Genomic DNA, 20,613 nt, shown 5'->3' with positions numbered 1-20,613 from the left:
TAGTATGCTCGGTATTTGACAGGGAAATCACACAGCGAAGGTACAATTTTTTGAGTTTTGTTTCAGTCCAGATGTACCAAACATTATATTTCTACGAACTGAAAATCAACTGTAAACATATGTATCCTAAACATTCTATTTGAATCACCTATTGTACTTTGATTACCCCGTAGTCTTTTCTTCTCAGTCTCACTCTCAAATCCAGCTTCATGCACTTCCGTGACCTTTTCTTATCTAGAATCTGTTGAGGCTGTTACCTTTCTCTGAAAAATGCTATATATCTTGGGCTTTGGAGGAATAAAAAAGCTCTCCACTTGAATCAAATAAATTATGGCGTTAGCAGTAGCACAGTAAGGGTTCTCACCTGCATAAGTTATTTTGAGTGACCAAGTCAGATGTGATTATTTTGTTATCTCACAACTCATGATTGTTGATTTCCAAACTCCGTTTGACGTAACCGTTAGGTTCTTGTGCGTCGTGATGTAGTAAATGTTGTTGTGATCTTCAAAACGAGAAGGCAGATTAGTCTAATCTCCATTCTGTCTTCTTCTACAACTGAAAGATTCAGAGGTGTCACACTTGGAGCAGAGGAAGAAATTTCTTTTGTTCTTACCTTCTCTACAAAGATGTGCATATAGTAACTCTGTTTAGTCATTTCCACCATGTTTCTATGGTTTTCTATTCTGTTGTCTTTTCATATATATCCCTTTGAAGCAATGGGCGTTAATATATTAATTGTAACAAGGTTGGAGACTGATGCGGATGTGCGCAAGGGCAACGTTGGATGACACCTAGAAGAGCAAGCATAGTGCAGCGAAGGAAGTACCGAGCTTCGGCAGCACTACACCATCGTCCTCTGCCTCACCGAGCACATCAATTTCATGAGATGGTGAGAGCATCTCGACAGATTGTGTACTTTTCAATTTTAGACCTTTGTGCTCTAGATGCCATTGCTGGATGTCGACTTGGTGGTGAGATTTCTCAAATGCTCCAATGCTCCAAGTTGAGTCTTAACTTCAAAATAAAAAACGTAGCATCTGCAAGTTCTCGACCATCCTTGATTTGATTAACCATCATGCAGCTGTTATATTTTTTGCAGCTGTAATCTTTAATATGAACATATTTTCATAATAGTGGTAAAAAATGTTTCTAAAGAAAAACATGAAAGTTGTTTCTTAAAAAAATGGTGGTAACTCTTTCTCTAAATAAAAAAATTGTGTAACTCGTTTTCCGAATAATCTGAAAGATTGTAAAAACAAGGTTAATAAAAAATTGTGACAACTATGTTTATGAAGTTTTTTGTGTACTTCATTTTTTATGATTAGGCTACGTTTATGACCAGACCGGACAGTCGTCGTTTTTTTATAGACTGTACAAAAATTTGTAGGCATGTACCACAAGAAAGTACGCAAGATCTGAAAACTTGACATTGGTAGGGTGCTTAATAAATGTATTTGGAAATGTGGTGCTTCATAAATATTGAAACAATGGGCCTATGAGTACAGGGCTGAGCACGGATTGAAAAGTTTAACCTGGCTAGCTACCAAAAAAGGCATCCTCGAGGATTTGTTTCGTTGATTTGGTTTAATCCTTATTCCAGAACCATCAATAATTACACAGACAGTACTTTCTATTGTCTCAGGTTAACTCTTGATTGGAACCTGACTGAACAATGAACAAGTCCAAGTATCTTGACAAAATTTCAGTAGTAACCAAATTTCAAATAAGCACCTTTTATGCCAAGAAATTAACCATCAAGCATAATTTGCAATATATTATCAATCTGACAAAAGAATCACTACAAATTCTATTAAATCCTTTTATAAATAGGGGTTTTCATCACGTTTAGAAATCAGACTGTAAACAACAATTTTCAGTGCATGTTCAAGGTGTGTTACAGGCCTACATCTATATCAGAATCTCAAATTACACATTTTCAAAGTATACTGTGTGACACATATATTGTACTACATAGTTCTTGTTTATTTCTTGTCACCTATTTGTTATATCTAACAATAGGATATTCTAAATCAACTCCCCGCATAGACCCGCTTCAAGGGAGGAGGATGCAGAGGCCAGCAACAAGGAGCGGGTGTGGGTGCTCATCCTCGCCGCTGACCACAAGTGCTGCGACAAACTTTGGGCAGAATTCGATCCCTCCACGGGTATGAGCAAATCAAATACTGCTTACTTCTTTCTGTCTGTTGTCTGCTGAAGTAGCTAATAGACCGCTTTAGAATGTTATGAGCTTGGTTATTTTACATTGTTTGCTAATATCAAGCAAAGAATGAATGCTGGAGTGTGTTACCGTGCTTCATTACAATCCCTAGAAAACTTTAGAAAGGGTGTTTCTGTCCACCCACATAAATCAAAAGATAAATATATGATTGCGCGGCAGGCCTGATAATCCACACCAGACCAATCAAAAAAGAGGACAATCTGTGACTTGTTGATTAATTAACAAACCCGATGTTGTTGTCGACTACCAGCCGGCTGGAGGCCCCAACTCGTTTGGCTCCGTCTACGCGGTGCCAGGAGATTAGCACATGGATGCATCCGCCGGCAGTACCAACTGCACATCAAAGAACAACGGATTAGTACGTTGACAGGGATATAAAGAAAAATATGAAACTCGGACACACGGAATTTGCAGTTATCAACAAACACTAATTTGAATACCTTCTAAATCTCACATAGTGCAGGGCTGCTCTGAATATCATTGTGTTCCGTAAATAATGTTCCTTTCCTAGTCTACTACCGGGTGCACAATCCATCGACCACCATGATCCTCTGTCACATTAAAGCTGTCCTACATCATCAGATTGGAGTCTTTGCTCTTGTTGATACATTGCGTAACATAAATTGCGTAACACTCTGAAACACAACGATATTTTTTTACTCATCAGATTCAGATTGGAGTCTGTTTTTTTACTCTGAAACACAAAAAGAACATTGTCCCATTGTCAATGGAGTAAAGAAAGAATAGATTATCTTCATGCCCCCGTATTTATGAAAAATATTTATTCAACAAAAACATGTCTACCTGCCCACTTCATTGCAAACCAGTGTGCAGCAACATTATTTATTAATTAATGTAAAATATGTCTGCCACTCAACAAAGTTTAGAACCAAATGGACAACTATGAAGAAGCATAAATATTTTGTAATCCTTTTTAGCTTCCCTTACATGTTGTAGGCAGCATACGATACTTATCTGAAATACCTAAAGGCACAAGAAAAGCTAGTGTAGAATGAAGAAACTTTAATCTAACCTCGCTCAATCTGGTGTATTTCCTTGAGCACCCATGCGAGTGTCTTAGCTCTTCTTCGTACGCATGGGGCACGAGCATGTTCTCCAGGGAGGACAGTAGCTCTCACCCACGACCTCCTCGATGTCGTTGGCGAAGTAGCAGAGGGTGACAGCGTGGAATTGCTTGGTCGCTTGTGTGGGTGACCTCAAGGCGTTGCTGGTGGGAGGTCACAGACAAGCGCGTGCTGTCAGTGAAGATGGATCTAGAGAACAAGAATTCAACCTACAATTAAAAACTGCACATACATACTATGTATGCCCTCCATATGTCTCAATTCAGATTACACATGTCTTACCTGCATCTCAATACTCCACATAATGTTGGTCACTCAGATTGTCCTCCTCGTCTTCTACAATTTTGCTGTTCGCGTACGCTACCCTATCCCCTGGTCAAAAAGCAATTACCGATTAGTGCAAAGGGATAACATAGAGAGGGCAGAAAAATGACCGGTGCAACTCCCAGCCACATCTCTCACAAATTCATCTCCATTGCCAACCAAATACGAGTGCAAAATCGCCTGCTCCCTAGCCTCTCAACCATGTCAGGTGTAAATAGAACAGCCGCCAGTCGTCGCCTCCGCCCATCGACCACACATCATGCAGAGAACAAGACGTACAATGCTGAGAGAACAACACGTACAATATTGAGAGAACTATGGCATGATTCAGAGAAAAACCGTCACGTTCCTCGTGCACCGTCAGCACACACCAAGCATGATTCAAAAGTGGTGGATCCAAAATTTGCAAACTTACTGGGAGAAGTGCTAATGAAAGGTACCATGCAGGTTAGCTAGGGCGAGTCCTCTGGAAGGGGATACGTCCCATTCAGGCTGACCCCCCTTTGCTTTGGTCTACTGTTGTTAATTCTCTGCTGAATAAATACCAACGTCGGCAATGGATGTACAAATTTTGTGGAGTCACCATGGCGATGCAAGATCTGAAGAAAATATAGTGGGGCCTGACCTTGCTGCTGCTGACTAACATAGATTGAGAAGGTAATGGCTGCGGGCTTCGAGTACGACGTCAGGGAGGATGATGCCTAGGTCGTTGAATGTATCCCCAACCATGGATCTCCTCTTCCTCCTTTTGATCGCCTCCCGATCTCACAAGCACCCTTGCCCAGGATACACGGACTCCGTACACGCGGGAAGATGGATAGAGCCACACACCCCTACCTTGACCAATCACTGATGTGGAGGGGGTCAACGATGGCCGGATCTGGAACGTCGGCGGGTGGGGAGGCCACGGCCGTCGTGGCGCCGATTGATATCCATGGCAAGGCATCTTCGCAAGGGAGGCAGTGGCGTGTGGAGAAGGATCGGCAAGGCTCCTGAAGGGGATCGTCTTCGGATCCTCGACATGATGGGCAGCAGGTCCTCAACGGGATCGACGGCGTCTCCTGAAGTGGATCGTGGGCGGCGGCGAAGGGATGGAGCGGCGGCGGCTTTGATGTGCGAGGTCGGCGGCGAAGGGATGGAGCGGCGGCGGCTTTGATGTGCGAGGTCGGCGGCGAAGGGATGGAGCGGCGGCGGCGAAGGGATGGAGCGGCGGCGGCGAAGGGATGGAGCGGCGGTGGCGAAGGATGGAGGGCGGCGGCGCATGATTTGCTGAGTGAGTCGTGCGTGCGAGTGGTTCTCGCTCGAGGGTGGGCGGCCTCGCTCGTACGTGCGTGCGATTGTTTTGGGTTTTTTTTGCTGGTTAATTTTCGCCGGTTTGTGCTCGGTGGTTTATTTTCAACCGTCTCAGTTAATTACGACGGGAGGTTGGGCGTGTGCCGGACTCGATCACGGGGTTTTCCTTGGTTTTTCGCGGCTGAGACGGAGGTGGGAGGAAGTATCAAAGAAGTACAAAAAAGACCGGGTGAGGTTGGACGGAAATAAAACCCGGAACGCGACCTACCAACTGAGACATTAGGAGTAGAGATGACAAACTCTTTAAATTGGCTTGCATAACATAGTTACAAAATGATTCTCTGATGTATGGCTCCTTTTAGTTCGAACTCACCAATTGTTGTCAAAACAAAAAAGTTTCTTGGGAATACATAAGAACACAGTATTCACTAATAGGGACATTTGACCTAAATCCTCCAAATATATGCATTAGACAACAAAAGTAGAAGCAGCGACACAAAATAGAGATAAAGGAGTAAGAGACTGCCTAACTGCAGCACCTTCCGGTTGAACAAATGCCGCCATGCCTTATTGGTGTCATGACAGACACATCCTGGCAGTGTAGTGCCTCCATCAGTGGCTCAACACCATGCCTCCCTACCATGGTGCATGGTCATCTACTCACCACTCGAGCAGGATATGTGGAAGCCCTGTAATACTTAAAAATGAGTGAAGATATTCAGTAGGATTTTTATATAACAAAGTTTAATAGTTCACTGGTTGGCCATTGTGAATGTAATATTTTGATCATTCTAAGATTCATTTTAAAAGAAATATTATCATAACTAATACCCACACAGCTAATAAGGCAATATTATAGTTGATGTTTTAATGATAAACATTGAACTGGATTTTATTGCATATTTCAGAGTCCGGATAATGCAAGAGTAACGTCGGTCAGAACTTCCAGTCAGGTGTATCGGTAATTTGTATTATTGTTTCTAATCAATAATACATTAGGACAACAAACTTTGAGCTTGCAAGAAAAGGAAAGTAATATATGCTATTAGCTAGCCATCTTGCCAGTTCATCAACACACTAGTGAGGGTAAATGATTCGTAAAATCAAAGATATAATTTTATATTGTCAATGTGACTTTTGCTTCAAGAGGGATGTTCTAAGTTGCATCAGAACTTGAAGGCCTCGTCAGATACTAATTAGTACATCACATTAGATCTAGGGATTCATATGTGCATCAAATTAGCGATTGGTGTGATCCCAGAGCAGACTAAGCGGCAGACTCAAGAGTCATGGAACAAAGGCATGCAATTACATCTAGCAAAAGAAATGACATCCAAAGAGGAGAATGTAGAATTTGTAATCAAGGTATAGATTCGCCTAAGCTGAAAGCACAAACGCAATTCATTATTTTCGGAAGTAAATCATATCTAAACATAGTTGATCTGCGGGTTCTTGAAGAAATAATGGAACCGATAAAGAACAATATACCATAGAAAATAAACAAGATGAGCGAGAAAAAACATGGTGCAGAGTTGAGTAATTTAGCCATGGAAACTAATTTCCAATGACAAACTGAATCGTGTTCCCCCGCTTCATGTTTCTTACAGTTTCACCTATTTTTCATTACCTCATTATTAATTATCAAGGGAATGAGACTATGATGAACAATGAAGCACTAAAGCTTAATACCAACAGCCTTTGACAAAGCAGACTAAAGGTATACAGCCAACCGCCATATATAAAGGTGCACAATATGAGTTCAAAGATATTAGTTGATGAAAAACCTCACTGAAGTGACCAGAAACTGAACCTGAGAATAGATTAGGCATGTGTGCCCGTGTGTGTCGATAGCATCTCACAGTAAATGAAATCGTGGGATACAAATCTGAGCAACAAAATCGAGGAATTAATAATCAAGGAAAATATCAATTATGTACCTTTGTTTTAATAGGAACATCCACATTGATGTGGTCATGGACCAAAAAGAATGGCATGATGAGCTATATTTAGGAATGATGCTCACACATAGACCAAGCAGATCACATGGGAATAGAAATCCTTCCAAGTTCACTGCTCATCCGCACGCACCAATGAAACTGAATGTGTTCTGCTTATGCCCATGATCAAGCGACTTTCACATGAAAGCTATAATGATATCTAGAAGGAGGGATGCCTCTGGGAGAGAAAGGCAAGCGAACAGAAAGTTTTCTTGCGAAGGCAATCCCTAGGAAGGAATAAGCAGCCACACACGAAGCGTCACGCAATCGCTGGCTCTTTCTATTCCTCGTGAAGGGGAATAGTTATTTGATTAAGCTCACCATAGTATCCACTCAGCACTCGACTTTAATGACCATGAAAACCAAGTACTAATCATCTTTGAATCCCTGCACTCAAAGAAGAAATTCCATCTTGTAAAATGCAAATCAATTAAATTCTAATACCTTTGTATTACCAATGGAAGAGGCAAAGTAACACACTCAAAATTACATATTAGAGAAGGAAGGAGAATATGCACTGATCCAAATGACCATGCTACAATATCATCATAATAAGTTAGTGCATTCTAACTATGTGTATCAGGGTGTAGTCTGTCACTTGCAAATAAAAAGGCTTTCATTCAGATCATTACAGCGCCTCTAAGAAATGGGGATGGGAGATCACACAAAATTTCAAAGATACTATACATGACTTGAAGAAGCATTTAGAGTAATGATGCAGATTAAATCGAGATATTTGCGACAAAAAGTTGCATCCAAGAGTAATGGTACATAGTAGCACAATCCTTTCCGATGAAATATTTACACAAAACATGGTAAGAGAAATGTTGCATTGCTCACAACATTTACTGCACGGACGCTGAACTATGGCCTATGAATCACAAAAAAAACTATTCCTGATTTACCTCTAAAACTTCATAGACAGATCGTCGCCCACCCTACACGAGCAGCATGAAGGAAACAAAATTTAGACAGCCCTTAAATTAACACAGGATAGCAAGTCTAAAATCTACCAGAAAAGGTATCAATAAATAAACAAAGGTACACTTGCAACTCAGTTGAATCTAGACTAAGTACTCCAGAGCTCCATGCTGCAGCAAAGATTGCCCATTGCAAAGGTTACCTGGGTGAGGATAGGAAGGAGGCGCTGCCCTTGCTCTCCTTTTCGGCACATCAGAACCGGCTTACCTCAGCATAGAGAAGCACAGGAAAGAATAATCCATGGGTAAAGGTTAGTCTAGATTCCCAAAAGCAACCAGTAGTGATTGCATATTACTTTGTATATAAATTAATGACTGAACCAAAATGTTGTGAAGTTAGGAGATTGTGTACCTTCTTCACTCGGTCTGAAATCTCCACAAGTGGTAAAAGCTTCGTTCCCATGGTCAATCACAATAATTGTTGACAGCTTGGAAAGCACCAAACCTGCTAGGAAAGGGTGGCTTGGATTGCTACAGAAAAAAATCGTGGTATTCTTATATGCACTCTGAAAGAAACATCCAGGAAAAAGAAATTTAATTATTTATGTATGTCTTTGTATCTGATCTGAATACCTGATGTTTCGAATCACAATGCTAATGATATACCCAAACCATGATGAATTCGTACACTACCGAATCAACATGTTAACAATTACATCAACTTGATTAGTAGGCACAACTACAGCAAACTAAGGTACACACTAAATGATGCAAGTATGAAAATAACTAAGGTGGATGGTTAATTAATCTATACATCAAAACCTGAAAATAAATTGGATACCTTCCTTATGCCGTTCTCGAATAAATAGCTACTAGTGCACAGTTGCTGAACTGTACTGACTAAAACCTATATATTCATTTCTGTTCTATGCTCATGGAGTGCTTGGTGTGTGTAACACCCTCGATGCGACTATATCTCCCACGTGTCGAGGCACGACTTAGAGGCATAATCGCATTGAAGGCATATGTCGCAAGTAAGACAATCTTCACAACATCCCATGCAGTATAGATAATAAAAGGGGAGATAACATAGTTGGCTTACACTCGCCACATCAATCAAGGTACATAAATAACATTACATCATTCAAACACTCATGGCCCGACTATGGCGCCAAAATAAAAGATAACCCAACATGCGACACGGTCCCGATCACCCCCAACTGGGCACCACTACTGATCATCAGGAAAGGAAACATAGTATCGTTGAGAGTCTTCGTCGAACTCCCACTTGAGCTCGAGCGCGTCACCTGGAGCAGAATCATCAGACCCTGCATCTGGTGTAATAGTAATCTGTGAGCCACAGGGGCTCAGCAATCTCGCACCCTCGCGATCAAGACTATTTAAGCTTATAGGTAAGGCAAGGTAAATATGTGGAACTGCAGCAAGCGACTAGCAAATATGGTGGCTATCCTATTCGTAAAAGAGAGCGAGAAGAGGAGGCAAAGCGCGAGCGAGAAACTAGAAAACAACCTGCGCAAGCATTACTCCAACACCGTGTCCACTTCCCGGACTCTGCCGAGAAGAGGCCATCACGGTAACACACTCAGTTGATCATTTTAATTAAGTTAAGGTTCAAGTTATCTACAACCGGACATTAACAAATTCCCATCTGCCCATAACCGTGGGCACGGCTTTCGAAAGTTCAAATCCCTGCAGGGGAGTCCCAACTTAGCCCATGACAAGCTCTCACGGTCAACGAAGGAATATACCTCCTCCCAAGACGTTCCGATCAGACTCGATATCTCGGTTCTTCAAGACACTTCGGCAGGTTAAAACAAATCCAGCAACACCGCCCGAATATGCCGACAAATCCCGATAGGAGCTGCACATATCTCGTTCTCAGGGCACACTCAGATTGTCTAAACTTCTGGTAGGCCAGCCCAAAGCTGCCCCTGGTGGTCACCGGCGGCTGACGAGGTGGACCAACACTCAGAGGAGCACTGGCCCGGGGGGGGTTTAAATAAGATGACCCTTGAGTCTGCGGAACCCAAGGGAAAAAGAGGCTAGGTGGCAAATGGTAAAACCAATGTTGGGCATTGCTGGAAGAGTTTTATTCAAGGCGAACTGTCAAGGGGTTCCCATTATAGCCCAACCGCGTAAGGAACGCAAAATCTGGGAACATAACACCGATATGACGGAAACTAGGGCGGCAAGAGTGGAACAAAACACCAGGCATAAGGCCGAGCCTTCCACCCTTTACCAAGTATATAGATGCATTAATTAAATAAGATATATTGTGATATCCCAACAAGTAAACATGTTTCAACAAGGAACAACATCTCCATGTTCCAACAAGGAACAAACTTCAATCTTCACCTGCAACTAACAACGCTATAAGAGGGGCTGAGCAAAGCGGTAACATAGCCAAACAACGGTTTGCTAGGACAAGGTGGGTTAGAGGCTTGGTTCAACAATATGGGAGGCATGATAAGTAGGTGATAGATATCGCAGCATAGGCATAGCAAAAGAGCGAGCAGCTAGCAAGCAAAGATAGAAGTGATTTCGAGGGTATGAATCATCTTGCCTGAAATCCCGCAAGGAAGAAGAATGAGTCCACGAAGAAGACAAACGGATGTAGTTGAACGGGTCCTCACAAACGCGACGTTACCGGAACCAACCCGAAGAAGCAACACCGGAAAGAAGCACACAACATAATAAACAACCACCACATAATCATGGCATGATGCACAATCAAGTATGATGCATGTCCGGTTTAATGAAGCATGGCATGGCAAAATGCACAAACAATCCTACAAATTAAGTGGAGCTCATTATGCAATGGAGTTGCATATTGAAGAAAACACCACATCACTTATTTAGTTCTCTCCCGTTTAGGTAACCAACAAGATTAAATGTTGTTAACATGGCAAGAGGTGAAGCACAACAAAACTACCTATCTAGGCAAGTTTAAATGAGGCCGGAAACAACAAAACAACAAGTCTGGAAACTCCTCATGTGGTTTGGTACTGTTCTGCCCTAAACACAATTTTAGAGTTGTTAAACATGCAAAGTGATGCCACCATGTTAAACTAGGCATTTTTCCACCCCATTTACATATAAAGTTTATTCAAAACCGAGCTACGGTTATTTAGTTATGATTTAAAACATTTTAGCATGTCATAGGAGCAAATCTAACCAAACAACATTTTAAACATCTTAAACATAGATGAAAGTAACATAATATGAAACTACACACAATTCTAAGCAACTTTCATGTTAAGTTTGTTTTAATCCGATGCACGGTTTGTGAGATATGATATGCATGATGTATGAGTGCTTTTCTGCAAAATGGGCGTTCTCTGGAATAAGCTAAAACATACTGCGAAAAAAAAACACAACTTTGGGCCGAAACTGGCCCGAACCGAGCTGCACAGGAGCAAACAAAGGATGGGCTTCCTCACATCGGGCTCCAGGAAGCCGAGCCTTGGCCCTGGGCCACGCACGCCCTGCTGGAACTGGGCTTCGCACGAGGCAGAGGAGGGGGTCAACGCAGACGGGCGACTTGTCGTTGTTCGTCGTCGTTTCCAAACGCAGAAGCAGAGGCCGGCGACGAGGATTGGGGAGGACCGACCGCGGCGATGAGCTGGAGGGTGCGGCCTGCGGGGTCCAGCTGGAGGCTCTCGTCGTCGACGAGGAGCTCGAGGAGGAGAGGAGCGGTCGAGGTGGCGACGAGGGCGGGTTGCAGGCGGCTCCGACGCGGGACTTGGGGCGCAGGGGCGAGGCGAACATTGAGAGGATCCGGCGGGTGGCGCTGCTCGAAGGACACCAGACGAAGCAGGACGGTGGCGGTGGCGCCATGGAGCTTGGGCGAACTCCTTTTCATTCCTGGGAAGGAGAGAGAGAGAACCACCGTGAGAGAGAGAGAGAGAGAGAGGGAAAAACAGGAGGAGAGGACCGGGATGAGGTCAGTCCTGGTCATGGCCGCCGGCGGCGGGGTCGCCGGAGGGCGCGGCCTGTAGGGTCGGCGAGGCTCGGGCGTGAGGGCTCCTCCCCCGATCCTGCGGCTGGTTGGATCGAAGGAAGGAGGAGGCTGGTGGGGACAATTCGAGAGGAATGGCTGCGGGTGGATCTGGAGGCTGGCTCGCGATTGGGGGTGCGCGGAAAAAGAGGAGAAGACCAGGTGGCTGGCGGCGACGGCTGGACAGGGGAGGATCCCTAGGAAATAGGGTTTTTGTCCAGATTTAGACTAGGGACTATATATAAGGAAAGAGGGAGAGTTTAGGGGCTAATCCGTCCCTCCAATTAAAATCGAGCGGTCGAGAAAAATACACAAGGAAGTCCAATTAACAAAACGGAGACGTTTTGTAGATGTTTGGGGATGATCCGGACACAACGGTGACGACTGACCGGGTCGAGTCCGGGACGGCTTTCGGACGCGCGCGCGAGGAGGTCCGGTGCACTGTGCAAAGAGGGGTAGGCATGGGCCTAGGTGGACTGTGGAGAGCGGGTTGGTCTGAGATGAGAGGGGAGAGATGCAGCCCGACACGATTTCCGGAGACCGAAAACGTCCGACGATAAGACCGAGTGTAGTGCCGCTATAGTTATCCGTTGGGGCATCAAACAGACTCCAAACGCGATGAAACTTGACAGGCAGCCGACTAACAACAAAACAACACCGCACGCCAACTTTCATCCCATTCCGAGAACATTTTCCGGTCACTTATAAAATAATATTTCGGACGTGCCGCGGGCGCGTGCAAGTGTGTCTGGGCTCAGAACGAACAATGAAAGGAACTGGGAGACTGGGACAGATGCAAGTTTCGAAAACGTGATGATGCAATGCACATGATGACATGAAAAGATGCAACACGCAAGCAAATGACATGGCAACGACGGCGAATAACTGGAGGACACCTGGCTCAACGGTCTCGGGGCGTTACAGTGTGTTGCTTACAGTAAGTGTGGTAGATATAAAAATATGAACATAAGAAGAAAAACATGGCTTTATATGTTTCTTCTCACAGAGACGTTAATATTACGAACACCAACTATAAGAAAGACTGAGCCTGCAGTTTCCGATGCCTACCTTGGTTCTTCCCAGGACTTATAGATGAAAATGTGTATATAAAAAAGTATAACTAGATTCAAATAGAATTCACATGATTACAAACAAAAAAGGAACTGAAAGTTTAACACATTGTAAACTCACATTATTTGTATTTGTTTCCAGGCTGCTTGACAAAATTTAACAATATGCTGGCCACAATTAACCCGCAGACATAATAAAAAAATCTTATCAGGAGTGAATAAATCATACATCAAGTTAGTGTTCGATAAATCATGTGAATGTTTGATATATTGCAACAAATAAATCATACGTCAAGTCAACTATGACTTGAAAACCTACATGAAGCAACAACCCTCGAGACAAAATCAAATGGTGGAGGGAGATGTGAAAAAAAGGGTTGAGATCGAACCGGTATTGATAGGTGAATATTTTAACAGAGAGAGAGATAGAAATCGTACCCATGTCGACACACCGTGCCCATAATCATCAACTCATCATCCACACTGATGGTCATGTTCCTAGCTATCTTTTTGTTGTGTGCCGTCCGTGCTGCTCGCTGGAGTTACCATGTGCTGCCCCTATTTCTTACCTTAACACCAACCATCTTGTTGGCCTGCAAGGACATACATAACAATATGATCAGAACTTGTACAACCATCTGAATGCTTTAAGATTCACATATAAGCAAGCACATCACACACTAACAGAAGAGAGTTAGCCGCACCTAAATCATAAAAAAGGCTATATTATGGTATGGAAGAAATTCTTCAAACCTCACATTACATTTATTGAATCGGGAGATGGGTACCTTCAGACAGCAGCCTCGCTTCCTGTCTTGTTTCCTGCGTGAGTGTGTGTCTTAGATGTGGCGGCTCTCACGGGAGAAGGGAAGAGGGGCTCCTCTTCTAGGTCAGCACCTCTCATGGGCTTGGGCCCAAGAGACAGATCTTGATGGGCTAGGGCCCATACCGGTTCAACAACATTTCACCTCTGCAGACAAAAAGTGTTACTTTGACTAAGATTAGCATATGAATATAAAATCGCCAGATATATGTTGGCCGGGACTGCTTACATAATCGGGGTTTTCTTTTCTAAATTTTGGTTTAGCTATACACATCCCCCCATCACTAACTCCATTCATTATATATGTAAATTTTCAAAATATGTAAATTCAACCATTTCAAATTTTAACGACAAATATGTGTGCAGACCTTTATTATAATAAAAACAAAAAAAACTACTACTAGATTATCATAATTTTAGTGAGTTTCTGGAGACATAATTAAAATGGTAAAGATGTGTAAGACCATGTTGTTGTCCTAAATAAGTGGAAAGAGAGAGAATACAGATAGTGCTATCCAAGAAAGGAAAAACTACTATACGAGCTACATATAGGAGGTGTTTCGTTTGGACTATTCTGCCTGTTATCCGATTACATCATTATTACATACCGTTACGTTTGTTTGGTTCAATTTGCACGTAAACAGGTTCTGCACTATCAAGTCCCACTGCAGCTCAAATCCGATATCGGACTATCCCCACCATAAACGAAACGCGTTACCGGAGCTAGCCGAGTCGAGCGAAGCCGCCCGGCCCAGATCGTGTCTGCCGCAGATCTTGATCCTATCGCCTACTTATCGTGAGTGGCGACGCCGGTGGCGTACAGCCCAGAGATGTACATCCCCTGCTGTTTGAGGTAGTCTTCTTCTCCGGATACCCATGGTATAACCATCGTTTCTCCGCTGCTTTCAAATCAAGCACCTACATGTGATCCTTTACTGGTCCGAACCAAACAGAGCAGCGAATGGTCCATTACATCCAAGATCCCACCGTGATCCATTTACGTCAATGTTTGCGTTACCACCACCCAAACCAAACACCTCCATAGAGGTATCCTTGTATCTTGAAGTCCATGAAACAACCCTTGCATTGCCAGAGATAAGAATAGTAGGAGCACCTAAAGATGGGGGTACTAAGTACTGTAATGTAGGATTTAACATTCCAGTATCCTAATGAAAAGTGCTTTTTGGTTAGAAAGCAACTGACCTACCAAACAGAAAACACAATGATGAAGTAATCTAGAAAAGAAGCTCAAATGGAAACTGAAATTCTTTCAAGTCCAACTGAATTTAATCAACAATATCATGCATATATGAAGTATCATGAGCAATTGTTTTCCTCTAGCTACGTTTTAGTTCAGTATTTGGTCAATCTCAAAATCTAAGACAGCATGCCCATATCCAACAAGTAATAAGTTAATTTACAACTGTTGGCAAAATTCAGTGAATAAGACGAGACCCTCACCGAAATATGGCACGTTGGCGATGGTCTCAAGCATGAAGAACCTGGTATAGTCGCGATCATGGTACAACACACCGAGTATCAGAATGACTGCATCCTATGGACATAGCAAGATGTAAGATAATGACATGTTCAGCTCAGGCAATCAAACCGATAACAAAAGAGCTGTTTGTATCACTCAATCACTCACCATGAGGAATATGTTGAAAGACTGCTCGAGCCTGACGGCCCAGTCACCGTCACAGCAGGGACAAAGAGAAGAAAAGAGAACGACTTGGAATTAGGCTTCAAATTATGTGTCTCGTGAAAGAACACAATCAGTTTCATGAAAGAACAGATTATACCTCACGTGTAATTGAGCAAAAATACACCAAATAGAAGCATAAAGGATCATGAGGCCGACATATATTTGTTTATGCATGTATCAGCGACGATTACAAACCTAATCAGTGCACTAATTGTGTATACTGTCTAGGCAGAGGTCAAAGCTCAAATTGAAGACACGGTCTTGAGAGAGTTCAAATGCAACATACACTTGCTACTCAACCTAATTCAATGCAGCATTTCCCGGGACGCGCCACTGCAGCTGCCGTTCTGCTCCACGAGTAATATTCAACAACAGCTCTAGTCGAACATCCAATAAAAATCATATGATCACAACTCGATGACCAAAGGTTTACAAACTTTTGGCAACATATATTCCCTGAATTTCTGCTAACATCCAACAATGATAAGTATTTAGTAACCAGCAGAAATAGAAGTTGAGCCTCACCTCACACCTAAGGGAAGCACGAGCAGAGGCGGCATATGCACTTGACAAGGAGGGCGACCGGTGCATCCTTCCTCTTGCCGATGGTCTCCCGCGGAGGAGGAGGCGCTGATGACCGCAATGACCTTGTCTGGGTCGAGCTCATCCTCCTGCGGCTTCATCAGGACGGGAGCTCGCGGCGCCGCCCGCCTTCTAGCCTTGGGCGCGGTGGAGGAGAAGATGCCATGGTTTCGACCGGCCTGGAGTCAAAAAGGCCGCCAGAGCCTCGCCAGAGACGAAGGGGATGCCGCACCCGAAAACCTAGCCATGGCTGAGGGTCTGGAGCGAGCGCGGGAGGCCTCTAGCGACGGATCTGGACGGATGGGAGGAATGAGCGCGGCGAGGGAAGGTCGTTGGTGTGCCACCCGCTGCCGGTACTCGCCGGAATCGGCCGGCGTGGGTGAGCTCGCGAGAGAGGATACGAGAGAAGGCTTGTGTGTGTGCAGGGATCGATGGGTCGTCGCGCTTTTAAGTTTTCCCCTTCGGTTTTTAATTTTCCTCCTTCGGCACAGTAAATTCGACGTGGACACAGCGAGCGTTCACTCTTGATGCACAGCTGAATGTGTTTGATATATCATCTGGGGTAAGCTTAGATGTAAAAGGTTTATATCTACATCATGTGTTAGAGGGACATTTTTTAGCCTAACTGATGTATATTCCAATTATTTTTACATCTATATCATTTATTGGAGATACTTTAGGGTTGGCGTTGGAGATGCCTTTTTTTTCTATTTTAGAAGGGAACTGGTGCGTTTTAGAAGCAGGAAAAACGGGGACCTGGCTCTGCATGCACGTGGATGATCCTACACATCCGAACAGACTACAGTGTGTGGTGCCTTGGGCGTTGGCTGCCCAGTCCCAGCCCCCGTCTGCACTGCACCACACCGTGCTGCGTGTGCGCCGCTTGGCCACCAGTCTCCCGTACCTTGCCGTTGTGCCTATACACATGTGCACGGTCGATTCGACCGGGCACATGCCGCGGGTCACGTACGTACGTACATGGCCACACAAGGGCAGGTTCTGACAGGCAAACAGGTCGAACTGCACACGTACAGAGAGATCCTTCACGTCGTAGGCCGGGGCGGATCAAGGTCACAGTGCTCTGCTGTCCCAGTGTGTCACTGGAACTTGGAACATGCAAGACCGAGTGAGCTGACTGCGGCCGATCATCGTCCACAGTCGTGCACAATAATTAACTCCATCCAACCACTCCTGCGTACGCCAGGGGAGTACGTGCCGTTCTAGGAACCAAGTTCCAACCAATATTTTTGGATATTTGATCTGGGAACAATTTGATTTCAATTTTTTGCAGGGTTATTTGATTTCATTTATGCAATAAAAATATACTGTAGGGCCTTGCCTTACAGTTTTTCGGGTCAAATGGTATTTATAATCGTCACCTAGAAATACGGTTTTGCAGTCCTCGGTTGCCCGAAATTCTCTTTAGCGTCAGTTGATTATGGCGAAGCCCTAAGACCTCTTTCAATGGACAGGTGCTTAGATGAAATGCTAAGCGCATTAAATACTTTAGCAACTATAGTTCCCCAATGTATATGTGCTTAAGGGGGTGTTTGGTTACAGGGACTTTTTTGTGTTGGCATCAGAAAAAGTCTCTAGCAAACCAAAAAGGGTGGGACTTTTTTAAGACTTTTTGCTAAAAGTCCTTAGAAGCACCTCCTTAAGAGTCTTTTTCAAAAAGTTCTAGGGACTAGAAAAAGTCCTAGGACTAGAGAACCAAACACCACCTAACTTGTTGCTAAGCTGCCTTCATTTAATCGGTTAGCTACTAAACTCTTTCATGCATTGATGAGTTTGCTTCATTTAAATGTTCTACCTAGGTTCACGCGCTTGGCATTGGTTCTTCCTGGGGCCATCAAACCCATCTCTCTCCTTTTAATTGTCTCGCCACGTCAGATTTTTTTTATCTACATGACACGCTTAGCACCTGTATAAGGTGGAGCATTGGGAGGAGTCTAAGGCTCTGCACAATGCGGGTGCTTATGCCGGTGCCCTAGAAAAAAAACGGTTTTATTTAAGCTTCGGCTTGCACATGTGCTTAGAAAGAGAGGAGGGAAGCAAAAATTGGCTTCCGGTGCTAGCGGCTGCTTAAGAGAGAAAACTGCTCTCCTCACTTCACGTGTCAACAATCCAAACGCCATTAAGCACCTATGTAAAGCACTTCCCCGTTGTAAGACCAAAATTTATTTGGAGATGCTATCATACTCTCTCTCTCTCTCTCTCTCTCTCTCTCTCTCTCTCTCCCTCTCCCTCTCCCTCTCCCTCCCTCTCTCTCTCTCTCTCTCTCTCTCTGCACCCAACGCTGCATATAGCCTGAGGCAGAAGATGTAAAATCCTTGGCGAGCGTCGGCGATACCTCGCCTGGAAACAACCCAGAGTCGGCAACAACTAGGCAGTGGTGTCGCAGGTGGATGGGAGTCTGATGGTTGACTCGCTCCGTTCGGGTTGGAGGGTGGGAGGGGTGCGTGCTCGCCGGAGAAAAGCTGATGTACCCATGAAGGTTTATAGGAATGGTGGGAGGCCGCGGCGAGGCATACACTAGTGTTGCCGGCCGCAATAGGTTTAATTTTGGTTTTATCTACATTGGCTTTGGTTTTAATTATGTTCTAATGGTGTTCTTTTCATTCATATACCGTGTTGGACTGTTGTTAGAGATGGCATTTATTCTGGCCCTGTTTGGTTCAGCTTTTATCGACGGATTCCGCTGCCGCGTAGCAGAATTTGAACCAAAGGACGAACCCAGCAAAAACGGAAGCAGCCCAGGACGTGCTTTCCAAAATCTGATTCCGTTGCGGCCAAAATCTAAAAAGATTGTATCAGCTGGTTTGTCAAATAACCTACTTCTTTTTCACATCAGATTTTTCACAGCTATTTTTCCACAGCAAATTTTTCACAACTGCTTTTAAAAATCTACAGCCGAACCAAATAGGGCCTCTATGATGAGGGCGGAGTTTTTCGGTGTGTGGTTATGGTGTACTTACACATTTCAGTCTCGGTGTCGACCGATGGTGGTTGTGTGAGCCCTTGAAAACTCTTAGTCAGCGCTGAAACCATCAAACTGTTGTTGCTCTTTGTTGCCAGTCATTGCCATGTACCGTTGAAATTCAACTGGTTGCTACTCTGGTTTTGACCTCAAGCTCTATTAATATGAAGTTCTGTACCATTGCTTACAATGGGTCGGGGCCCTTTTTGGCACTTTTTTCAACAAAAAATAGCACCGAAGTTGGATTTTCTAACGGGTTCCACTATTTAGTATAGAAGAATTGCCCATCTACATATGCTTTGAGATCGATGACTTATTTTAGTGATTCCAATACAATGCATATGCCAAAAGTATTTCGTACCCATGGTTTGTACCCGCCCGGTAAATACTGAACAATAATATCTCATTGATTTTCAAATAAATTTTACTCAACAAAAAATTAAGACCTCAATTTTTATCTCAAAATTTACAATACAAGTTCCACAATTAGTAGAATATGATTGAGTTATTGAAAAATGTCTGACATAATTCAAATATGTTTAAATGATTTTGAAGCTGTGACTAGAATAATTGAAACATGTTTGAAACCGTTATGGGTTATATTCATGACTAAAATAATTGAAAGTGTGTCGAATGTTTTAGAAATTGATTTAATTATGTCTAAAATAATTGAGATTCGTATGAAGATTTATGAATTGTAGATGTAATTTTATTTTGAAATAACGGAAAGTAACTAAAATAATTGAAAAAGGATAAAATAAGACATTCTGAAATGACAATGAAATGGTTGAAATTTTAAATACAACTTCCGAACAAGATATCCAACTATTTTGAAACTACTTTTATTTAAAAATAAATAAATGTTTTGAAGTATTTCCTTTTTAAAACAATCTTTGAATTGCCATGGTTTTTGTGAAAAATAGTTTAAATACTTCCATGCGTCCTATAATATAAGAGCGTTTTGACACTAGTGCAGTGTAAAAGTACACTTATATTATGGGATGGAGGGAGTCGGTTTTGTCAGTACTGAAATTTAAGGACCCTGATAAGTGTCACACGGGTGACATGAACACATGGCTATTCCGAACGTTTTTTATGGCAACTTTAGTGACGCGAGGATGACTACTCAAGTTGTCAAGCTTGGCAAATAAAATCGATGGCAAATTTTAGTTTTTTGGGGTTGGTTTTTTTGGATGACAATTTTAGTTGTATAATCGTCAGGGCCGGAGTACTTTGTGTCACACGTGTAACACTTATCATTTGGAACTTGAAATGCCGATGTAAGGACAAGTACTAACAGAAAAATAGAACTCAAAATACATGCATGATTGGCTTTACAGGGAGCAGCATGAGATTGGCCAGGACTCAGGAGCACTCCACCATGAAGTGACCCCAGGAAATTAGAAATGGCTTTGTGAAAGGTGTGATTTGACATTTCTGGACGCAGTTTGAACATGGCGACTCGTGCACGTGCTGCATGCAGAGGCCGGTCGCGGCGACCAGCATCAGTTATGAGATACGTGCGGGTGCAGTACGTTCCGCCGTAACCACAGTCGCGCACACAGTGATGAACCCGA

At 43.4% G+C, this 20,613-nt stretch overlaps 1 long non-coding RNA gene across 3 annotated transcripts; it reads right to left on the bottom strand.

The window, feature by feature from the left end:
* Nucleotides 1-2,194: 2,194 nt before the first annotated feature.
* On the bottom strand, nt 2,195-4,069 carry LOC123180820 (uncharacterized). 3 transcript variants are annotated; one of them, XR_006491264.1, is made up of 4 exons: nt 3,607-4,069; nt 3,273-3,513; nt 2,680-2,874; nt 2,195-2,572 (listed from the first exon to the last, which is right to left on the bottom strand). It is a non-coding gene; the product is annotated as an uncharacterized lncRNA (long non-coding RNA). The 3 variants fall into 3 exon arrangements; XR_006491269.1 differs by having other exon boundaries at nt 2,680-2,804; XR_006491273.1 differs by having other exon boundaries at nt 3,273-3,467.
* Nucleotides 4,070-20,613: the final 16,544 nt, after the last annotated feature.

The sequence above is a fragment of the Triticum aestivum genome, chromosome 1A (genome assembly GCF_018294505.1).
Source record: "Triticum aestivum cultivar Chinese Spring chromosome 1A, IWGSC CS RefSeq v2.1, whole genome shotgun sequence".
NCBI lineage: Eukaryota > Viridiplantae > Streptophyta > Magnoliopsida > Poales > Poaceae > Triticum > Triticum aestivum.
This window is presented reverse-complemented; position numbering and strand designations above follow the sequence as displayed.